Source organism: Pinus tabuliformis, chromosome 6 (genome assembly GCF_031772625.1).
Source record: "Pinus tabuliformis cultivar Carrire ecotype Pingquan chromosome 6, CPIR1, whole genome shotgun sequence".
In the NCBI taxonomy this organism is placed as follows: domain Eukaryota; kingdom Viridiplantae; phylum Streptophyta; class Pinopsida; order Pinales; family Pinaceae; genus Pinus; species Pinus tabuliformis.
The window spans coordinates 398,244,248-398,267,745 of NC_142292.1; the positions used below are offsets into that span (position 1 = coordinate 398,244,248).

Sequence of the window (23,498 nt, forward strand, 5' to 3'; positions counted from 1 at the left end):
CACTCTTGGTTTGGGGGATTATTTGGAAGGAGGTACCATTGTATTTTTGTTTACATTTGCTGAATGGCTGGAAGCAAGATTGAGTGAAAAGGCGCCTGAGTCTGCTGCGTGAATGATGGTATATATGTTGAAGTTTTTTTGGCATACACGTTGAAGTTTTTTCACATAACGTTGGCATATACTTTGAAAGTTTTTGGTATATACGCTGAAGACCTTTTGGCATATAAAATGTGTTAATAGCCACACGTTGAATGTACTTTCAATGCTGTTGAATGTACTCTTAACGTTGTTTAACACATGGAATTGTATTGGAGTTTTATGGTATATACGTTGACATTAGATTGGTGAAGACCAAATTCAGATAGCTTTGTTGCCTTTTCATGTAAAACAATTCAAGAACGTTGCAAAAAAATGATGAGGAAGAGATTTGAAATCTTTTGAGAATGCATAGCTGATCTATGTTTTATATTTTCATTAAAGACAAAGACAGTACAAAGCCCTATATGGAGAGAATGCCTTTTTGAATTGTAATTAAAAAAAAAAATTACCACTAGAAGTACAATTTTACTGTATATTGGCAGAAGTATTTTTCTATCAACAGAAGTAAGTTTTTTACAGAATGCATTCAATCATATCCATGGTAGGAATAGTTCTCACTGGCAAGGAGAACTATCCTGAATGGTCCCGGATGATAAAACACACCCTCATTTTCAATGAGTTGTGGAAAGGAGTGTGTGTCGGAGACGGAGACAATGAACCAGTACAACCTACCTCAGACAAAGAGCTCGTCATTTGGGAAAACAAGAACAACAAAGCTTATGCATTAATTGCAGCATTTTTAAATGAAGAGGTGAGTCGCCATATTTCGTCATTTTCAACTGCCTTTGAAGCCTTACAAAAGCTGAAAGAACTCTATGACTCACATTCTGCACTTGAAGTTGTTCAACTCATGATTAAACTCTTCATTCTTGAACTGCAAAATAATGATCCTCTTGCTCTTGCATCTGAAGTCAAGTCTATAATGCATGATATCAAATCCACTAAGGTTGAATTGGATATTCCTCTTATCGCTTTTCTCAAGGCACTTTATCCTACTTACTCTAACTATCTTGAGTCATTTCAAGCAAATGGAAATCTCAAAGATATCACCTTTGACGCTCTTGTGAAAAAGTTTGCTGAAAGAGAAAAAGCTTTTGGAAAGAAGACAGCCCCTGAATCTTTTGAAAACGCTATGTGCCTTGCTCATAAAGAAAAACATCCTACTCAAGATTCTTCAAGAGGAAGAGGTGGTCGAAGAGGAAGAGGGAGATATTTCAGAGGCAGGGAGGGCAGACATTCTCAAGGAGAAAAGACAGATTTGCACTGCATTCGTTGCAAAAGAAATGGATCGCATGATGCCTCTACATGCAAGCTACCATGGGACAAAATTGAGTAGAAAAGAAACCAACAGAAAGGTAAAACTGATGATACAGACAAAGGTAAAGCACCTGAATCCGCTCACTATGTTGCTTGATTCAGGAGAAACCTGCCACATGACTCATAAAAAGATTTTTTTGAAGAATTTACTGACAATGTTGATGGAGCAGTATACTTTGCAGACCAATCAAAAATCAAGCCATCAGGGCTTGGCACAATCAGGCTTAAACTGCCTGGTCTTCCAGACTTTCTTCTACATCATGTTCTATATCTCCCACAACTCAAGATAAACTTGCTGTCCTTGGTCCACATCCGCTAGCAAGTTCACTCCATTCATATGTTTGATGGCAAGCTTGAGGTAAGAAAAGCATCTGGCCACTCACTTGTCATGAGGGGAATAGAAGAAGAAAGGCTTCTCAAGCTGCAAGGTACCTCTGCTTGTGCACAACATTTATCATACAATTCTCATTATGAAGAAGGTACACTTCCATCAAGTTTATTATGGCATGCTAGATTTGGACATTTGAACTATGACAGCCTCCGCTTGTTGAAGAAAAATGGTGTTGCTGGTTTGCCTACAATTCCTAGGAAGCTTAAGCAATGTGACGCTTTCATTCTAGGAAAGCATAGCAAACAGTGTTTTCATGATTCACATTCAAGAGCACATAGAAAACTTGACCTCATTCATTCAGATTTATGTGGTCCAATGCCTGTTCCTTCTGCAAATGGAAATAAATATATGATGACATTTATTGATGACTACACCAGAATGTGTTGGGTTTATTTATTGAAGAACAAATCTGATGCTTTTCAAACATTCAAGAACTTTCATAAATGGATTGAAAATGATGCACAATCTCATATTGGGTCTATTCGCACTGATAATGGAAAAGAGTATACATCAAATGAATTTGAAAACTATCTTCGCCAACATGGGGTCAAACATCAAACAACTGTGCCTTATAATCCCCAACAGAATGGTGTAACTGAAAGAATGAATAGGACAATATTAAATATGGTATGATCCATGCTATTCTTCAAAAATGTAAAGATAATGTTTTGGGCTGATGCTGTTCTATGTGCTGCATATATAAAGAATAGATGTCCATCTAATGCTATTAGAAACAAGACTCCTTATGAAATGTGGTATGGACATGTTCTTTCGGTAAAGCATCTCAGGGTCTTTGGTTCCACCTGTTATGCCTTGATACCAAAGGTACATTGAAACAAAGTTGGTGCTAGAAGTCGTAAGTGTATCTTCTTGGGGTATTCAAACACCTCCAAAGCATAGCGTCTCTATGATGAAGTAAATAAAAAGTTTGTTGTATCTAGAGATGTAATTTTTTTTGAATCATCCAAAATTGACAATGTTGTTGAGCGGCAACTTGATCGCTTGGATAGATTCGCAAAAGCAAAATCATTTCAAGAATTTGATAATCAGATTGCACATCTTGAAGGGGGGATTCCTATACTAAATCAACATGTGGAATCTTCTTTTGAAGAACACTCTCCCCCGCATGAAACTCCAACAACAGATGATGCTTTAAGTGATGTGATTGATAGAATTGGGAGACTCAATCTTGATTCAGTCCCAACTCAATCAACGAAGTAGCCTGTGTTAGAGTCGGTCTAGTAGACCTCCACCAGAGATCAAAACTCTTTTCATTTCATAATTAGGTGTCTCATCAATGTGGTCATGTTGCATCCCGCTAGGCATGCCATAACCCTGGTGGAGAAGCTTATGTCTTTTATTCCCCTCTTATTTGGCACTGCTGGATCATGTTTTCTTGAGTAAATTCTTCACAAGATCATTTCCCTGTTTTCAATGTCAAGGTCTTAGGTCTAGGGTTGAGTTAAGCTTTCTCTTGCGATATCATAAAGGACCAGCAGGCCAGAGGGATGTCCGTCATAAAGCATCATTTTGATAACTCTTGTCATTGTACAGCTAATTTTTACCGTGTTTTCAAAAACCCTGTTTTTGAAGACAAAGGTCATTATTTCATTTTTGTAAAAACTTGTAAAAAGTTCAAATTCTCCGAAAGTTGGAATGCAGCCTTGGTCTCCTTTGCCAAGACATCTCAGAAGCTATCCCTGCAAAAATTTTCAAGAGAACTCATCATTTCAACCAATCTATTTTGAAAAAGGAAACCAGAAGTCAGCAGCAATTAATTCAAAAAAGTGTCATTTCAAGAACATTATAAAGTGGGTTTTGGGCAAATTAAATTCAAAAGTGAGCCTATAAAAGCCCCTCCCTCCTCATTAGTAACTCATTTTCCTCTCAACACTTCAAGAGAATACTTGTCAAGTCGATTTCAAAGTTCATTGGGCGAATTGGGCAATTGCAGTGGCGCGCTACGCATCAGAGGAGGCGCGCTACGCGTTGGGGGCGCGCTACGCATCAGTGCGCATTTTCCAGTGCTAAATAACTCAGGCGCTACGCGTTGGAGGCGCGCTACGCATCAGGCTGGGTGCGCTACGCGTTGGGTTTCTTGCTCAGGAAATCTCCAGCAAGCCACCAAAACTACTTCTCTCTCAAAATCTTTTCAGGTAGGCTTCTAATCCATGGTGATTTTGGTTTGGCTAAGATGAATGAGCAATGAACATGCAAAAAAATGCCATGCTAATATGAAGTAAAAACACTACCTTGCTGTATCAAATTTTAAAAATGCAAATGTGCTAGGGTTTCATTGATATTTGCTGCCCAAGGTTACCCATTTTCCATTCCTCTTTCCCCATATTTTCCTCACCATTTTCCTTGACATTTTTCCATGCAAATCATATAATTTCCCTATTAAAAATCATTAAAATCCCTAAACCCTACTAATTCCTAAAACCCTAGGTAAATTTTCTAAACCCTACTTCCCATTAAAATCCCACAAATTATGATTGCAATTGTTCCGTGTTCCTTTCTTAAAATTTCCTTTCACATTTGTTTTCCACAATCCCCTCAATTTTCCCTTTTCCCTAACATTTCCCATGTGTGTTTGTCCCCTTGGTAACAACATTTAAACAAGTCAAAACAACAGTTCATTGAGTGCACAGTCAGCATTATTTTTCAGTCACTTGCCTCCAAAACCATGTCAGAAACCGAAACAGATTATGAGCAAAGTGATGACCGTGAAACAACACCAGAGGTAGAGGTGCCAAGGAGGCATCACAGGGGTGGTAAAGGTGGTCAGCATGTCAGGGAGGAGCCCACCTCTTTGGCTTATCTACAAGCTTGTCCACTTGCAGTGTCATGTTTCCGATATCAATCATGCTATGAATATTGTGAGAGAATCTCCCAAATTCAACACCACAAGGAATTGGCTCGCTTGTTTGTCCTACATTTGCACAATGGGCATGTGAATCTTGCAGGAGTGGACTTCACATTGTCACCCGAGATTGTTGCTCAAGCAACAGGGATACCCAATATTGGAGAAGAGTGGAACAAGCGCCAACAGTTGGACATATTTCATTATGAGCCATATATCAAACCTGTATATATGAGGCACTTAACTGGTGTTTTTCCCTTCAGATTCTTAAGAGACGAGTATGCACCTTTGATGAGGATCATCATTCGCTATTTCACTTGTGAGGGCAGATTTTCACGTTTATATTCGTACCATATCCGTTTGTTGATGCATTTCACACCGGTACGAATGATGAACATTCCATTCTTCATGTGCCGAAATATAGAGAGGATGGTGCCCTTGGTGCAAAGAAAGAGCCCAGCACAGCAACACAAGAGCATCTATCATTATGCACTGATCATGCATCAGTTGGCACAACAGGGTATTCCATGGGAGGATTTCATTCTCGTGACTTGTTCACAGTGCCATAGCCACCTCCTGAGGTTGTTCGTGATGAGGGAGGGCCTTCACATCAGTTTGATATTCCAGAGCCCGAACATGTCAGCACTCCTCCTTATGTTACATATCAGAGAGGCCATAGGGTCTTATTTGTATCAGCACGGCGAGTATTATCTCCACATCAGGTGGAAGGGGTCTCGCCTTCATCATCACAGCGAGTGTTATCTCCACATCAGGTGGAAGGGGCCTCGCTTTCGACAGCAGCACATGTACCAGAGAGAGGCAAGCAGCCCAAGATTGATGAGGGGCCATCAGGTGTTCCAGGCATAGATGTTGTTGACCTTGATATCATTTCTCCTAGCCTAGAGTCAAAGGAGATCATCCAGCAACTAAGGGTTGAAAATGACTTGTTGCAGCAAAAATTGGAGATGGCAAATTGGACAATTACTTATTTAGAGCAGCGCAACAAGCAATTAGAGGATGAACACTCTCTTGATGAGTTGCGGAGGATCCGAGAAGACCGGAACTTGGCTCGCAAGAGACCCGGTGATTTGACACCTATTGAGTGAGAGGCTATGCTCATCCGGGTCAATACTCATTTGGAAAAGTTGCTGGCCAAGGCAAACATGGAAAAAGACATGCTCCGACACATGAAGAATCACTATTGGGCTCGCATGCATGTGTGTAAAGCAAGAATGAAGGTACTGAAAGTACGGTTGGCCAAGGCACTAAAACGGAGAAAAAGGCCCGATCCCCTTCATATTTTGGCTGAGGCTTCCTTGAAGGAGCATGGCACTAAATGACACACCTTCAGCTCAAATTTCAGGAAATTTTGAGCAATTTTGGTCAATTTTGACTTTTTTGTGCCAAACACAGGTTTTTGCCCTCAACGCGTAGCGCGCCGCGCGCTACCCTGAAGATGGGCAAGTCCATTTCTCAAAAACTCAGCATTTTTGGATTTGTCATGACAAATTACACTTGCTCAGCAATTGCCAAGACATTTCATCAGGTTTTGAGCCCTCAGAAGGTCAAAAAACATGCAAAAAATGACTTTCTGCCACATTTTGGACACACAGGAAGCAGTCTTGGGAGATTGCAATTTTGGAGGGGCAAATGACCACCAAATTGAGAAATTCCACTTGGGCTGGAAAGTAGACATCCATACCTTTCCAACAAGCCTACTTTTGCCTCATTTGGATGCCGGGAAGTGCCTCAAAAGTTGGCTCAAAGGCGCGCTATGCGTTGAGAATTGTGGCGCTACGCATCAGGGAAATTTGCCAGATTTTCACCTACAGCTCAGCAAAACGCAGATTTGACTAGTTTTGACTTTTTGGAGTGATCTTTCATCCTCCTTGATGTAATTGATGTAATTTTATAATGTCATGGCACTTATTTATCTCTTCTAAAAGATTCATTCATAAAAAGTCAAAAATTTAATGAATGAATTGGTTTCCTAGCTTATAGAGGCAAGTTGTTTTGACTGCCTAGATTTTAGTGCTCAGTTTAGAATTGGTTGAAACAACTCCTAGAAGGATGAGCTTGACCCCTAAAGGCAAGGAAAGGTGTTAGCTTGCCTATATTATGTATTTTCTTAGTCATTTTCATGGTTGGACTCTTGAGGGATAAGCTTAGACTATATTACTCTTTGTATCTCTGCAATTTTGGCAAAGGAAGGACCAGGGTTTTGCAGCACTATTTGGGATTCTTGTGGTTATTTGTGTTGATGGTGTGCTTCTCTCATGTACTTGTAAGATTTGTTATGTGTATCAATTTCCTATTTCTCTTTTCTGCACATTAAGTAAATGAAGTGTTAAGGTAGAATTCATAATTTATATGCTCTGCCTTTAAGTTTGCTTAATATCTATGTTTTCCTCTGTCTAAAGAGAACTCTCGATGGTTTCTTTCTCTCTTTAGCTCCTCACCGGTCATTCCTATCCATTCACTTAAATCAAAGGCATCAAGACAATCTCCTACCTTGCCCCAAAAAGACCTCTGCAAAAGCTGTGTCTCATCCCCGCACCCAAAATTGCTCTCCCCCTGTTTTCCACCAAAACCCTAGAAATCTGAAATCAAACCTTCTCAATCAGTTTATTAGCCTAAAATCAGTGTTCTTTATTGGTCATATCCGCCCTTTGAAGACCTCTTGCTGAGATAGACCCGGAGAGAGCCCTCTCCTGCCCCGTAGGGCTAGCTACGAGGCTAAGTGGTTTGATGTTGACTTGGATTTTGTCTTTTTTCAGCCTGAGGCCAAATTCAAGCGCTAACAACTTGGACCATCTGAGAAAGGTCTCCCAAAGTGGCTGACAAAGACACTTGAAAGTGTTCATCCTGATGAGATTGGAAAGACAGGAGTTAGAAATTCAAACCGGCAAAATGGAGGTGATGTGGATGACTCTAATTCACCTGTTGATATGGATGTTTCTTATGATTGTGAATTGAACTTGTCTACAGATTTTGAACCAACTTCCTTCAAAGAAGCTGTTTCTCATGATGAATGGAAAGAAGTGATGCAAAAGGAGTATGATGCCCTCATAAAGAATGGCACTTGGAAGCTGGTTGATCCTCCATTAGGAACCAAACCAATTGGCTGCAAGTGGGTTTACAAGAACAAGTATAAATCTCATGGCTCACTTGACAAGCACAAAGCTAGGCTTGTGGCAAAAGGTTTTGCACAGAAGGAAGGGGTTGATTATGAGGAGACTTTTGCCCCCACAACAAAATGGGCTACCATCCGGACACTCTTTGCACTAGCAGCTTAGAATGGTTGGAAAGTCCATCAAATGGATATAAAACTGCTTTCTTAAATGGAGATCTAAAAGAGAATGTTTTTATGTCTCAGCCTGAAGGATTTGCTGTGAAAGGACATGAACATAAAGTATGCAAACTTGTGAAGTCCTTGTATGGCCTCAAACAAGCACCGCGAACCTGGTATGAAAAACTAACTGAGCATCTTCTGAAACTCAATTTCAAACATTATGATCTTGATGATGCAACTTTATTTGTCAAGAAAGTTGGCAAAACAGTTGTCTATCTTGTGGTATATGTAGATGATCTTTTGATGACAGGGAACAATGAAAGCTACATTGCATCCATAAAGAAGGAATTGGGGAAAAGTTTTGAAATGACTGATTTGGGCTATGTTCATTACTATCTTGGCATTGAAGTAACCCAACATCCGAAGTCCATATTTCTTTCTCAAAAGAAATACATTGGAGATCTGTTGAACAGGTTTGGCATGACATAATGCAATCCTCTTACTACTCCAATGGAACAAAACTTAAAGCTCACATCTATTGAAGGAAAAGAATTTGAGGATGCAACAAAGTATAGACAGCTTGTAGGAAGTCTCAACTACCTAACTACTAGCAGACCAGACATTTCGTTTGCTGTTGGAATCCTCTTCAAGCTTACGCAAAAGCCTTGTGAGGGACATTGGTCTGCTGCACAAAGAGTTCTAAGGTACTTGAAAGGGAACTCAAGACTTTGAAATCAAGTATACATAGGTGGACGACTTCAGCTTAATTGGATACTCTGATTCAGACTTTGATGGAGACAAAGGAACTGGGGTATCTACTTCAGGATATTCTATGAGTCTTAGATCAGGAGCTGTCTACGTGGCAGCAGCTGAAGCAACAAAAGAAATTGTGCGGCTCAGGAAAATTCTTGAAGATTTGCAGGTAAAACAAGTACAATCAACTCCACTCTTGATTGACAATACCTCTGCAATAAAGTTGGCTAAGAACCCAAAGTTCCATGATCGAACGAAGCACATCAATACTAAATATCATCTGATTCGACATCATGTTGAGGCTAAAACAATCCATCTCCGTCATTGTTCCACTAATGAGCAAATTGCAGACATCTTCACCAAAGCGCTTGGAAGAGAAAAGCTTGAACGATTCAGAATGATGCTTGGACTCACCAACATCCCTTCAGATTAAGGGGGGGAATGTTGACACCTAATCCTCATGATTGGGTGAATATAATGTAAATAGATAAATAAGTAATATGAACAGTCATCGGGAGATGAAGTGAACAGTCTCTCCCTCATGTATATAATGAAGACCTACCTGAAGGAATAAACACGAATCAATTTTTGGTTGAGGAGTTACTGCCTCGTCTGACAGTGTCCATATTCTTGGCATCCAAAGCATTGGATTTTGGACATATCTTTGTTGTTTGTTCTTTGTGGACCAAATTTGCGAAATTTTCCCTTTCTCTTGGCAATGGTAGCAAATGCTTGCTCCTTTGATCCCACATCCTCTTTTGATTTGAGTCTTGTTTCCTCTATCTTGCATAGAGACCACATTTCACATAGTGGGGTGGCTTCCTTTGCATATATGCTTGATGTAAAGTTGCCCCAATCCTCAGGTAGAGCATTGAGTACTACAATTGTCATTTCTTTGTCGGACATGACTTCCCCTAGCTCTTGAAGTTGATCCCTCATCTCAGAGATGTGCATGAAGTAGGGAGCTATTCCTTCCTTTGATATCTTCATTTTGTACAATTCATTTCGTAGAGATATCACTTCTCCAGCTGTTGTTAACGAGAATAGCTGTACTAGTTTGTCATAGATTTCTTTTGATGTTTCGAGTTTGGAGACATAATGAATGAGAGAGTCTTTGTTGGATTCTATTAGAATCCTTTGAGCTCTTGTCTGATCCTTATTATACTTGGCTAAGGCTTGAGTTTGTTCCTTACCAGGAATAATGACATTCCCTTTGATGTGTTCTAGGAGTTCATTCTCCTTGAGAAGTAAATTAGTCCTCTTCGTCCATGCAAAAAAGTTATTGGTACCTACCAATTTGTTGCTTTCCTTGCAAAAAGACATTGATATATATTCAGAAGGGGACATATACTTGATAGGTTTTGAGATGTAGTGGACTTTCTTTCTCCTTGAAAACTTGATGGCTTGCCTTCCTTAGATCTTGATGTTCTTCAAGTTGCTTTCTTCCATGTGGGCTTGCTTGATGACTTGTAGCTTGATGCAGGTCCTTCTTTTATTTTCTCTTCTTGTAGGTGCCTTTATGTAAGGCTCTTCGTCTTGCTTTGTAGTCTTCCTTGATGAATGATAGATGGTAGACCTTCTTGTCCTTGAAGTGATTGAGACTTCTTGGTTAGATGCTTCAACTTTTGTAGATGTCCTTCCTTGATGAGTGTTCTTGAGATGCCATTTCCTTGATGTGTCACCTTAGCTCTAAATCCATGTTGAAGAATCAAGGGCAATTAGGTGTAGTGTGATTCTACTTGACTTGATAACAATTTGTGGAGTCTTTTTACTTTTATTTGTTAGCTTAATCTTCTTCTTCTTCTTTTTATTAATGCATGCGTGTGTACTTCATCAAATTACTACCAAAAACATAAGAACAAGAACACAAGATGTTGGCTCTCTGCCAGGGCTAAAACCTCTCTTTTCTTGAGAGGAAAACTCTTTAGTAAGTTTCTCTTATTGAACCTTCTTATTGATCAATGCCAAACCCTAGACCCTTGACAAGAATATCCTCCAAGCACAAGTCAAGCCTTTTTCAAGATTACTTCTTCTTTCAGCACATCGTCCTCCTCCTTCCAACACTTTGTATTTCTTCCTTCGACTTTTCTTCCGACAACTCTAGAGACATGAGATTGTATACTCTAGAATGACCTTCGACCTTTTCTTCCTTTGCTTGTGATGGAACTTTTCTAACTTAAGGAGATGACCTTGTTGCCTCCCAACCAGCCTAATGCTGCGCTAGTTCTTCGCACGTGTGAGGGAATGCCCTCACAAGAACTATGGTAGACTTTTCCTTATCCCTTCGCTTGTACAACCTTATTCCACGCTTGAGTGAGAGGCCTTATAGGCCTAATGATCTAGCCCAGTGAACAAGATTTTATAATTGTTATAGTGGTGCTGTACTGACTGTAGGTAGGGGTTCCTTTCTTCGCACGTGTGATTGTAACATCCCTTTAACACTTCGGTTTTCTTCCTCCTTTCTTCGATGCCTTTGGAGACTCTTCTTTCGTCCTTTAACTACCCTTTTTCTTGCCTTCTGCCTTCGCTGATTTCAGAGAGGAATTGTGTTATCTTTGGAGGAGTGGACAACCTCTATATATAGAGGACTGTCCCTCCTTTAGGCCGACTTGAAGATTGCAGGCCGACTTGACTTATTTAATTCAGATTGCTTCTTTGTAGGTGTTGTTGCATGGAGGAGACTTGTTGACTTTGCTTGGAGGTATTCTTTTGACTCTAATACATAAATATACATGGTGTAACATTCCCTTAAGGTCTTCCATAATTTATTTTGACTCTTTGACTCACCTATAGCACTTTAACATGTGCTAGACCTATTTCAATGAGCAAGAAACTCATTGACATATATTATAAAAATAATATTTCTTTTCTTGAATAAATACAAATATCAAAAGTACATTTATGAAGACCGAACCTAGTTACATTTCCTTCAACAGAAACATCATATATATATATATATTTATAAATAGTCAATATTAAATAAATTATAACACATTATTTTGCAAGAAAAGAAAGATTGAGACATATAACTTACATTTTAGAAGGAAATTTAAATTTGTATTAACTCCAACGGATAATTACATGATGCAAATATCCAAAATTAACCTTTATAGATGAGGCTTTACATCCAAGACTCCAAAATCAACATTTCTATGTGAGGCTATATGTGCTAAAACTGAAATAAAACATGAACTAAAGGCAATCATGGCTACATTAACATATCATTACTAATAAAACTCCTCATCCTCATCAGCAAAGTTAGAACAAGATGCTTGTTCAGCAAAAGGGGCAACTCTATTAGTACTTCTAGTTACACTTGCATCACCACTGGCACAAATATCAAGAGCAGAAAGAGAGAGCTTTAAATCTGGACATTATGCATCCACATCCCAATCTTTTTGAGGTCCACTTGTATATTCTTCACCCGTACAAGACACAGGGCATAGGTTTGAATGCACATATACAAGGTCCTGTGCCTTCTGCGATCCCAACTTGTTGTGCTTCACACTATGAATGAAACTGTAGGTGCTCCAATTTCGTTTTGCTGATGAAGAGCTTGCCACTTGTGATAGAATACGAGTGGCAAGAATTTGCAAATGAAGACCACTTGCCCCATGATAAGTCCGCCACTTAACTGGGTCGATGGTCCTTCTCTCATTCAAAGCTGATATGTCTGCAAAATCCTCTAATCCTGCAACAAAAGAGGCAAATTCTTGCCTTACATAAGTTTGTAAAGAACTTGGAAATAACCTCTGAAAGGTTTTCTTCACTCCATTGCCACCTCCTTGTCCTTATGTGGAACCTTCCTCTTCCCATTGCTTTCGGCAATGAATTTTTCATCATAAAATTTTGGATTCAGAGCATGTGCTAAAGTGTGCAATGGAGTGTTGAAGCTGTTCCACTTAGTAACAATAATGGACCTCACTTGTCCAACAAAATCAAAATCCACAAAAAGAAGAGTGGAAGCCTCCTGTGTAATAATTCCCACAGATTTTTCAACCATGGTATCGGTATCCATGCCATCATAAACCTGTCCTAGAAAAGGTTTCTCTGTGTCTTCATCTCGGAGAAGATCAAATGCAAGTGATGTGAACTTGAGCAAGAAATCAATCTTGCTCCACCAATCTTCATCAACCAACACCCTCCTCCCCATACTTCCCTTCTTTGAATCTGCCTATCTCTAGTTAGCCCAAGTTGGACCCACCACAATACTCATTAATGCATTTTTAACTTCAACAAGGCGACGCAACATGATGAGCTTGAGGCATACCTTGTCTCAACAACTTTCAACAACTCCAATTTGGATTATTCTCAATATATTTCTTGAGATTGGTGGTGGTTGGTGATGAATTTTATAATCTCCCTAGCTTGCCCTGTGACCTCCTTAATCCATTATGTTTTTGCCTCAATCTCTTCTAAAATCAGATTCAAATTGTGGACAATGCAAGGAGTCCAAAATATGTGATTGTATCTACTCTCAACAATCAAGCCTGCAACTTTGCAAACAGGTGCATTATCTGTGATAATTTCCACCACATTTCCTGGCCCTACTTGTTCAATACCAAAAATTAAAATATCAACGATGAACTTACTATCCTTTATCTCCCCCGAACAATCTTCTGCTTTGATGAACATGGCTCCTTTTTGTGATTATGCAATAACATTAATCAAAGCCCTGCGTCTTGTATCGGTCCAGCCATTAGAGATAATGGAAAGCCCTGTACTACCCCATGAGTTATGAATTGGTTTCAGAACATCATCAAGAAGTTGCATCTCTTTCTTCAACAAAACTGTTCTGACTTTTTCATAGTTTGGGCCCTTGTAACCTTGAGGAGCTTTGTTAATCGCTCTCACCAAATCTTGCCAATATAGGGATCAAACCTCATTGAAGGGGATGCCACAAGCAAAAATGGCCCTTGCCACTCTTGAGTCAACTTCTTCTCTCCCTTGACTATCAAGAATTTTCAACAATCTGCTGTCTTGAATTGGAGTTGATGGCTTTGATAACTTTGCTTCTACTTCTAGTGCCCTCCTCTTTCTTGCTTCATGAACAATCCTTGGCTCAATACTATCAGACATGCAAGGATTTGTAGTGCCCATGCCGATTTTGCTTCTTTGATCCTTCAACCTTTGAGCATCATTGCTCTCTTTCTTGAATTTAGCCCTCTTCTATGCATTTTTGGTATGTGCACACACATCAATGTTGTTTATCTCTTCATGCAAAATTTGAGCCTTCACTCTTGTGTTAGAGCCCTTGAAGGTCTTTTCATTTTTGCATAAATTGCACTTCCTTTCCCATGTACCACTGGAACCCATCTGCTTTACTTTGGTAACACACTTCCATAGAGGATAATATTCTTGCTGCTTGGTTGCTTGAATGGATTTAGGGGCACTTGAAACCATAGTTTTAAAAATCAGAACCGGTGACCGGACCGGTCGCCTAATAAATCGGGTTTCAAACCGGAACTGGGACTGGTCAGATCTCAACGAATCGGTTTTAAAAAAAATACATTAAATAATTAATTTTTAATGAAAAGAACTATTTTTAAGATTTAAAACCATAAGCTAATATAGACAAAACATGCAAAGTTTTCTCCTCTATATACCATGTAAAGGTGAATATATCAAAATGGCACTGAGTGCAATACATATCATCGACAAAATACATAAGCAATGAGGCTCTAAATGGCCTATAAAGTCCAAAAACAATGCTACAAGCTATGAGGCCATTGGCCTACTACAAGACTACAAGTCTACACATGATCAATCATCAAATTCATCACCACTACTAGACATAGGATCATCATCAGGAGTTACATAGACATCATCTGGGTTAGATTTTGAGGATGCCTCAACCTCATCTGCGACCTCAATAGTAACACTGCCACTAATAACAATAGAAGTGGATCTAATGGAAGCACGAGTTGGTCGAGCTGCATGACTAGTGCCTTCCATTGCCTTTTCTTGATGTGGCTACTATTCCTGGTTATGATGGTGCTACCATATCTGCTTTATCCCCCCTAATGCCATGTCAATATCAAAATCAACATCAAACATAGGATCTTCAATCTCCTCCACCCATTCTGATGTTGGATCAATATCGTCCAACACAGTGGGATCTAGTTCAGGGGTTCTATTCATCATTTGGTTCCACCGTAGTCGAAGGTTGTATTGCATGAAGATGAGATCATTTAACCGTTTTTGTTCAAAACAATTTCTTTTCTTCGTGTGTATGTGCTCAAAAACAGACCAATTGCGCTCACAACCTGAAGCACTGCAAATTTTGGCTGAGGACTGTAATTGCAAACTTTTGCAATTGAGGACATTGGCTGCCAAATGACTCCCACCAATGTGCTGCAAAGAAAAAGACGTTAATTAGTAACTTAGTTCATTTGATTACTTATTTACAAATTACAAGTATTTATAGATAATTTTCATTGAATTTGTAAACAATTTAACTTGAAAAGAAAAAACAAATTGGAATTGCTTACCTGGTTGATCGACATCTATTGCCATCTTTGCCAAAGGTCCTAGCTGCTATATTGAAAAGAGTAAGTTGTTATGTATTTCAAACTAGTCTGCATGGATAGGGACCATGCACTCCAATCAATCAATCAATCCATCTCTGACCTCCCCAACCTGTAGATCTCCTAGTCGAGCTTTATAATGATACTTTGGGTTCAAAAAATACCTTGCAACATGTATAAGATGATGGAGTTGATTGTTCCATCTATTATCAATGATCTCCCATATACGACCATATTTAGCTAACCTATCCTTGTATGCTGCCCGTATCTGCTCCTTTGCCTGATCCATAGCCTTATAAATGTAGCCCATGGCCAATTTTTCCCCATCCACCATCCTTAGCACCTTAACAAGGGGCTCGGTAATTTTCACAAGCTCTGCAGACCTTTTCCAAAAATAATTGTCAAAATCTTTCTTTTTGGTGTCTTTGCCATCTTGTCTATGAACCCACTGAGTTTCAGTCCAGTCATTAGAAGAAAACATTTTTTGCAGGTTTTTTTGTTGAGAATTGAGACATTGCAACGTGAGGAAGTGAGTTGGAAATCTCGTAATTGCAGGCCTAACAAGCTCTTTGTCCCCAATGTTTTTCCTCATTAGGCTCAATACCCATGAGTGGTTGTAGATGTATTTTGTAATGCACTTGGCATGCTCTATAGTGTTTTTTACCCACTCTACTTTGCATATGTCCTCAAGCATGAGGTCTATGCAATGTGCAACACATGGAGTCCAAAATATGGTCTTATATTTGGACTCAAGCATCTTTCCAGCAAGAACATAGTTTGAGGCATTATCTGTGATGATTTGCACAACATTATGCTCCCCCACTTCCTGAATAATCTCATCCAAAAGCTCAAATAGACCGGTTGCATCCTTCACCTTATCAAATGCATCGACTGATCTCAAAAACATAGTTCCTTGAGGGCAAGAAACAAAGGAATGAATGATAGTGCGATTCTTTGCCTCGGTCCATCCATTTGACATGATGGAACAACCTGTTTTGAGCCATGACTCTGTATACTTAGCAAAATATTCATCAATGGAAGAAATCCCTTTTTGCAAAAGATCTCCCCTCAAGTCATACATAGTAGGGCTTTTGAAGCCCTTTCCTACAACTATAACAGAGTCCCACATAGCTTGGTAGTAAGGTGAACGAGCAACATTAAATGGGATATCTACATCATACCACCATCTAGCAATGTATTGATAAGAAGTTTTTTTGCATTGTTTTTTTCAATGTTCGTTCAAAGTGGGTTGACGACTTGGTTGGGAAGAAGTGGGATAAGCAAAGGCAGTGGTGGCAGGGGATGAGAAATAACTTTGGATGTTTGTTCTCTTTGTTCCTTTGGATTGTTGGCCAAGAGAAGGAGAAACATAGTGAAAGGGGTCATTGGTGGAAGGGATAGAAGAGGAGTCTTGAATCTCATAATCATCATACCCACTCTCTTTCATGGCTTGTAATAATCATAGTTTTAAAAATCGGTCGGCTTGAAACAGAAACTGGTCAAACCGACCGGTTCATTGGGTGACTGGGTCAAACTAGACAAAAAACCTGGCTTATGAGCCTATTTCGCCAAAACACCACAAAAACCGGCCCAGATTGGTCGGTTTAGGACGAACTGGCCAGTTGATGGTCAAACCGATCGGTTTCATCCTAAATTGGTTGGTTCATTGCCAAGGCCACGGCAAACCCACACGGCATCATTTAGGAAGCTTCCTGGGTGTTTTGGAGGGAAGGTAAGGGTTGTTTCCCTCCAAAAACACCCTCTCCAAGCCTTTAAAAGGAATTCACCCCCCTCATTTGCCTCACACATCTCATTTGGAGGTTTTGTGAGTTTGATTAGGAGCTTGGAGAGTGTTGAGTTTTTGTTGGAATAGTAATCTTAGAGGCTTGGAGTTGGAGTTGGAGCTATTTTGGAGATAGTTTGGAGTTGTTGAATCGTTGATAGAGTTGGCATCTACAAGAGAAGGCTAAGGAAGCTAGTTTGCATTTCCAGGTAAGAATTTTCACTTGAAAAATTTCACATTTCACTGTTGTCCATGTCTTAAATTTTTTTGTGTTCTATCAAATTTTGTAGGCTACACATGCATTTTTTTCCTAAATTTATCTTAGGTTTTCCATTTTTCTTAGCTGCATTTTTTTTTAATGGCAGATTTCTTTGCAAATTTTAATTATTTCAAGCCAACATGGCTCCAAAAGCCAAGGACATTGCATGGGCTCATTGTGATGTGATTGATGGAAAAATGATATGCAAATTTCATAAAATCTATTGGAGGTGGCGGTATTCTCATATTGAAAAACACTTGGTTGGGATAAGAGGCCAAGTAAAGCCATGTGAAGCACCAAATTAAGTGTTAGGTCATGTTAGGGAAAAATACCTTGTCAAGTTTGAAAATTTTGAGGAGAATAAGGCTAGGGAGAAGGCCATCCAAGAAGAAACTTCAGGGAAGAGGAAATTATTACCATAGTTTTAAAATTCGGTCGTTTCGAAACCGAAACGGCCGAGTTGATCTGTTTTGTTGCCCTCAGGAGTGACTCGGTAGAAGAAACGGCTCGTTTGGCCGAGTTAGCCATGACTCGGCCAACTCGGCCGTTTCCATACTAACTCGGCCGTTTCACAAACAGTGGCCTGTAACCCCAGTAAAACAACGATTTAACAATTTTATAATGATTTTTTAAGGTGTTTGCTGATTGGTTTGTACTCCAATGTGTTTTATGAATTAATTAAATGTTATTTGGGGTCCATTTCCCCCTCCCAAACCTTATTTAACACACTCAAATGCTCTATACTATTGATATGCTATTCAAATTTCATGGTAATGTTAAATTCTTAAAGTAAAAGTGACATTCTCCTTAATCTTCATTTTCATCTTTTTACTTAAATTTTTAACATTACCATGAAATGACTCAGGATGTTTGAGAGTGGTTTCGGCCTCATTGGTTTCATATGGAGAAAGTAGAATTTTAGATTTCATTCAAAATCCAGCAGACTTATCAGTTTTTCAGGATTTCAGGATTGGAGGATTGCAATGTTTCCATTGACTTTTGTCATGTATTAGGGTATGGAACTCGTATTTAATCAAGAGCACCAATCCCTCTATGTACCTTGATGTTAGTGACATTGGTTGTCGAACTCCTCTGGGATTCGCTCCCAAACCAGGAGCTTCTGAAAATGTCGCTCCCGCTCCCGTTTTCGCTCTCGCTCCCCACTTTCGCTTCTACTCCCAAGTAACACTAAGCCAAATGATGTTGGCAACTCTAGCAGTAGCCAGTAGTACTGGTCACAGACTTTTGTTGTAGAGGCCATTTATAGCCTCCTTGGTTATGTGTTTTTGTTTTGATCTCTATATCATCATCGTGTATGTATTGGACAATGCACTGGGTGCCATTTTGATATAATGGATATATTCATGAGCCTACTTTGATCATATGTTGTCTTCTATCTATATTCTAATGCTGTGTGTTTGGAAACATGAATGAAAATCTTTAAAATTATGTGTTTTTATAAAAAATAAATATTTAATGTATTTTTTGCAACGACCGAGTCATTGAAATCGAGTCGGCCGAGTCGATACCGAGTCGGAGTCGGAGTCGGAGTTTTAAAACTATGGAATTCAATTCTTTTCATTTTCTAGAGAATTCCATTGGTAATTTTTTTTATAAAATTTAGCTAACAACCACATAAAAATTGGTTTAAGTGTGTTTTGGTGTTAGATGGGGCCCATGCCCTTTTTCCAAAACTCGGCCTGTAGCGGCAGAAGCAGGGCCGAAACGCTGCTGGCTGTACGATACGGCGTTACGAAATCGCGAAACGCCATATAGTACGATTGGCAGCGTTTCGGCCCCGTTTCAAGTTCATTTCGATGTTTCGGGCTGTTGCCGTTACTGGTATGCCACCATTTTTGGCGTTTCCTACAACATAGATTGAAGTAATTGACTTTTATAAGATAAAATGAGTTAATGTAGTGAAATGCAAAGGTAATTTGCACTTGTGAATTAGATGAATATCAACCGTTGCTCTCAAGTGAGGTGAGATCTAATTTCAACCATCAATCACTTTGGAGTTAGGGTTGTGGATTTGGTCAGTAACTTAAACTTATAAAAGGAAGGGTAGGCCAAGGGAGAGAACATATTACATCTTGAGCACAAGACATAGTGAGAGTGAGTTCTCAGGGATCAGGTGGAGAAGGACTGCATTCAAATGTTCAGGGTTTGACAAAGAGTTTAATTGGTGGCAAGGGAAGGATCTGGATCATCCAAAAAGATTTAAGGATAGATCTACAGAGGGGTTTGATAAGCTGGAATATTTCTAGGTTTATTGTTGTATGTATTTTTTCCTCATAGGTCCATTATCCTAGGAGGGGAACCCTTGTAAGTTCTAGAGTTATTTGAATGAAGAACTGATTTGAAGGATAGAAATCCTTGCGTGCATATTTGTGAGATTGATCTTTTATTTTGCGTTCACTGTTATAATTTGTTACGATCCTAATTGTGTCTTCTATTCAATAAATTTTCATAATAATTAAATATTATTGCAAGGAATCAGTTAGATAGTAATTGGTCAGGTTGTTGGGGTTAGGGAATTAGCAATCACTACGACAATGTTAGGGGAGCTTTAGTGCCATTTGCTACTTGATTTGTGAATCCCTTTGGGATGGCCCCTACTTCCTGAACAATTGCTTTTGATGAATATGAGAGCTATATGTGGGTCTAGTCCTAAGGTATTGGCTCCTTACCTTGGGATATCTTCTTTGCAGTTTGTTCCTTCCTCCCGACTTCCTCTCACTTTCTATTCACAACAATTGACGTGGGGATCCCTTCCTTGACCTATGCCAAGACATCTTGCACTATTCAATTATGGGGGATCTTATCTTGTTGGAGGTGTTAAATGCAAGTACCAAATCCATATAGATTTTGCTTGATGACAAATCATAATTTTAAAAACTGGAATCGGGTTTCGAACTAGCCACCTATGTAAATTGGGGATTCAAACTGAAACCAGGTGAAACATGACTGAACGTGATTCAATAAATCAGTATTGGAAAATGTACATAAAATAATTAATTTTTAATGAGAAAAATCACTAAATAATTATTTTTAATGAAAAAAATTACTAGCTCCATGTAAGGCCACCTTCATTCACTCCAATGGACAAAACTCAATCAGGATTGGGGTTGCATTTTCTAATGTTCACTCACTAATCATCAAACTTAGCCATGCATCGTAGATATGCCATGCAAGAAATTGGAAGATAATTCTTTGCTAAATCAAGAACGCATGAAATATCATTGAACTCTAGAACATCACTTGAAGGAACACAGAAAGAGAGAGGCACTCTGTTAAATGAATGAGTGGCATCACTGATCTCCTAGGATAGTGATCTTCATCAAGTAGTTGGCCACCATGTTTGTGTCACTCATGCATGTGGAAAAAATCTTGTTCTTCAAAAACATCTTGTGGTAACTTTCATGATCTAAGTATAGTGCTATAGAGTGATCAAGGCATCATGCATCTCCAAAGCCATCATCTTCTCTGACGTGAGGGATCAAATGGATTTTCACAAAACCAAGGATAATTTTCTTAGTTTTGGCTACCTTTTTGTTGTGTTTGGCCAATTGTACATGATTGGTAGGCACTATGACTGTCACGGTTCACCTCAATAAAACACCAAAAGATCAACCCCCTCCAACAACGTCAATTTTCTGCACTTCCAAAGAGTGAAGTTTGTAGTGCCTTATATTAGTTAAACTCTTTAAGACCTAGATTGGCCATCCCTTTAACTCCTAGGAAATACCTTAACTGAATAGATTATTTGGAAAGAATTTCAAATCAACAACTTATCACAGGTGCATATCAACTCTCTCAGGCATAAACAACACTCCAATCCGTAGAGCATCTAGTGCATCACACTCAACAACCTATCACATGTCCCAATGCTTATCTTAGGCACAGATCAATGTTAATCATTGAAGCTAGGGCATCACACCCATTGAAATCCTACGGCATCATCCTGCCACAGGTAACAACCTACTCCATACATGGATCCTGGAATTTCAGATAACTTGTTTTGATACCATGCTAAATTTTGAGCACATGGTGCACATCTATGTACTTAGAAACTAAGTTATAGCAGTTAGTAAACTGAACACTATTAACTCGTCTCAAAACACCAATGTTTGACCAATAAATTGGTATAAACAGACAATTTGAAAATACGAGTTGGTTTTTTATAGACCCGACTAGATAGGACCGATTAGGTACCAAACCAGCGTAACTAGTTCTTGGATTGGATTTTTTGGTTTGATTAGCAAGCAAGAGGGTTTGACTTACCCGTTTGGCTAATTTCTGGTGCAACCTAGCTATTTTCTAAAACTATGCGACAAATATGAGGATGCATTCTATTACCCCTCATATAGCATGAGGTTTGTCCCAAATTGAAGACTTTGCCAAGGAGGTTGTGTTTGGAGGCTTGCGTTTTGCACATATGCAGTGTTTGATGCCTTTATGGGGTTTTGCTTAGCATTATGCACTTTTGATTAATCACTAGCACATTCATGGAGGGAATACTTATCAAGTAAGGTTTTTCGTAAGTAGTATTGGTTATTTGTTTCTCCTTGATGTCGTGGATTGGTGTCTTGGTGTGGCTACATGGTTGCCCTAAGTTTCATGGCGTATTATTGCTTCATTATGTTGATTGAGAGCTCATGGAGGTAGTATGCCCACACTAAAAGGCACACTTGCCCAGGGCACATGCTTTGGATCGGTAGTTATTGCTTAAATGATGGAGATAGTGAGCTAGTAGAACACCTATTCTAAGGAGGCCTCTAATATTCTCGTCATTTGACTATTACATGGAGTTTTGAGGTATTTATTGAAGGTGTCTTGTTTATGCACACTCTTCTAGGGCACCCACCATATTTTGAGGCGTTGGTAATTGAATTGGGTCACATGGATAAGGATCTACAAATTTGACCCCGTGGTTTTAGGAGTGCCGTAACCAATAGGGCTATATTTAGCATGTGGTTGGCTTCTTGAGATTATTGTCAGCACATTTGTTGAGGAGCATAACCACCTTGCACACATATTAAGAATGCCCTCCTCCTTGAGCCATGGTTTTTAATTTTGAGGTAGTTATGGTTTTGGCACATGGTTTTAAGCTTTTTATACTCGATCGGAAAGCATCCCACCTTCAATACATATTTTACTAGGACAGATCATTTATGGAGGAGTTTGTTTGTGCATTAAAGGGAGAGATTTACCTACCTTTGCTATTTTACCCATGATTTGAGGTTTTTGAGGCATTTGACCTATTGGCCAAGTAGAATTCTCCCTTCAATATGCTATCATTGGCACATTTATTTATGAATTGTAACTACCTTGGGACATCTTTCTACAGTACTCACATTGGGAGTAGTTTAATACTCCGGCCCTAGATCCAAGGGAAGCCTTAAACAACATTTGCATAAATTTCAAAGGCATACCTAGTCCATTGACTATTTTACAGTATCTGTTGCTTAAGGGCTTCGTTGGAGAGTGCCCTCTTTATAGGTGATGTCAAGAAGGAATAACTCCTCTTGAAGGGCACTCCTATTCATTTGACTTCACATCCATTTGTATTTTATTAAAGTTGGATATTGAAGACTAGCCTTGTATTATGTTGTCGTAACACAAATGTAAACATTGGATCCATGCTCTTAGGATCCCCCGTCGTCAATTTCACATGGTTATTCAGATGCTTGGAGTTGAGGTTGAACATCACATCTTTATGTTGGATAGGATATGCATGCTTTGTCATAGACAAGATATTGAGACAGATGTGCACTTCATTTTCCACTGCCCCACCTATTTTGAGACTTAGGGACTCTCTCCTTGTTCTTAAGGTACTTGGACTGCAGGTGCCTTGCAGGTGATGCATGATAGAAGTGTTAAATTTTAGATCTTAATGCTCAGGTTCTCCACTTAACAGGAGATTCTGAAGAGAATTGCCTCCTACTTCCTAGTTATCTTGTTGGATTAGAGTCACAAGTGGTAGACAGAGGACTATGATACTGCAGATTCAAGAGCAGCGAGGTGTTGGGTCTCCTTTCATCCCACCCAGGGGCTTGACGTCTCCCCTCGAGACCTACGTGGAGCTATTGCTCTAGGCTCTAGGTGCCTTGCAAGTGACACCATAGATAGACTATATATCAGAGGCCCTAGGTTCAGGTGCGCCCCTTCTAGACACATTTGCACATGGCTTTGCCCAAGTAGCCAAATTCCT

General features: G+C 39.3%; 1 protein-coding gene across 2 annotated transcripts in view; it reads left to right on the forward strand.

The window, feature by feature from the left end:
- Nucleotides 1-23,498, forward strand: part of LOC149258983 (MMS19 nucleotide excision repair protein homolog) — a 419,217-nt gene that overhangs the window by 137,124 nt on the left and 258,595 nt on the right. The window lies entirely within an intron of this gene.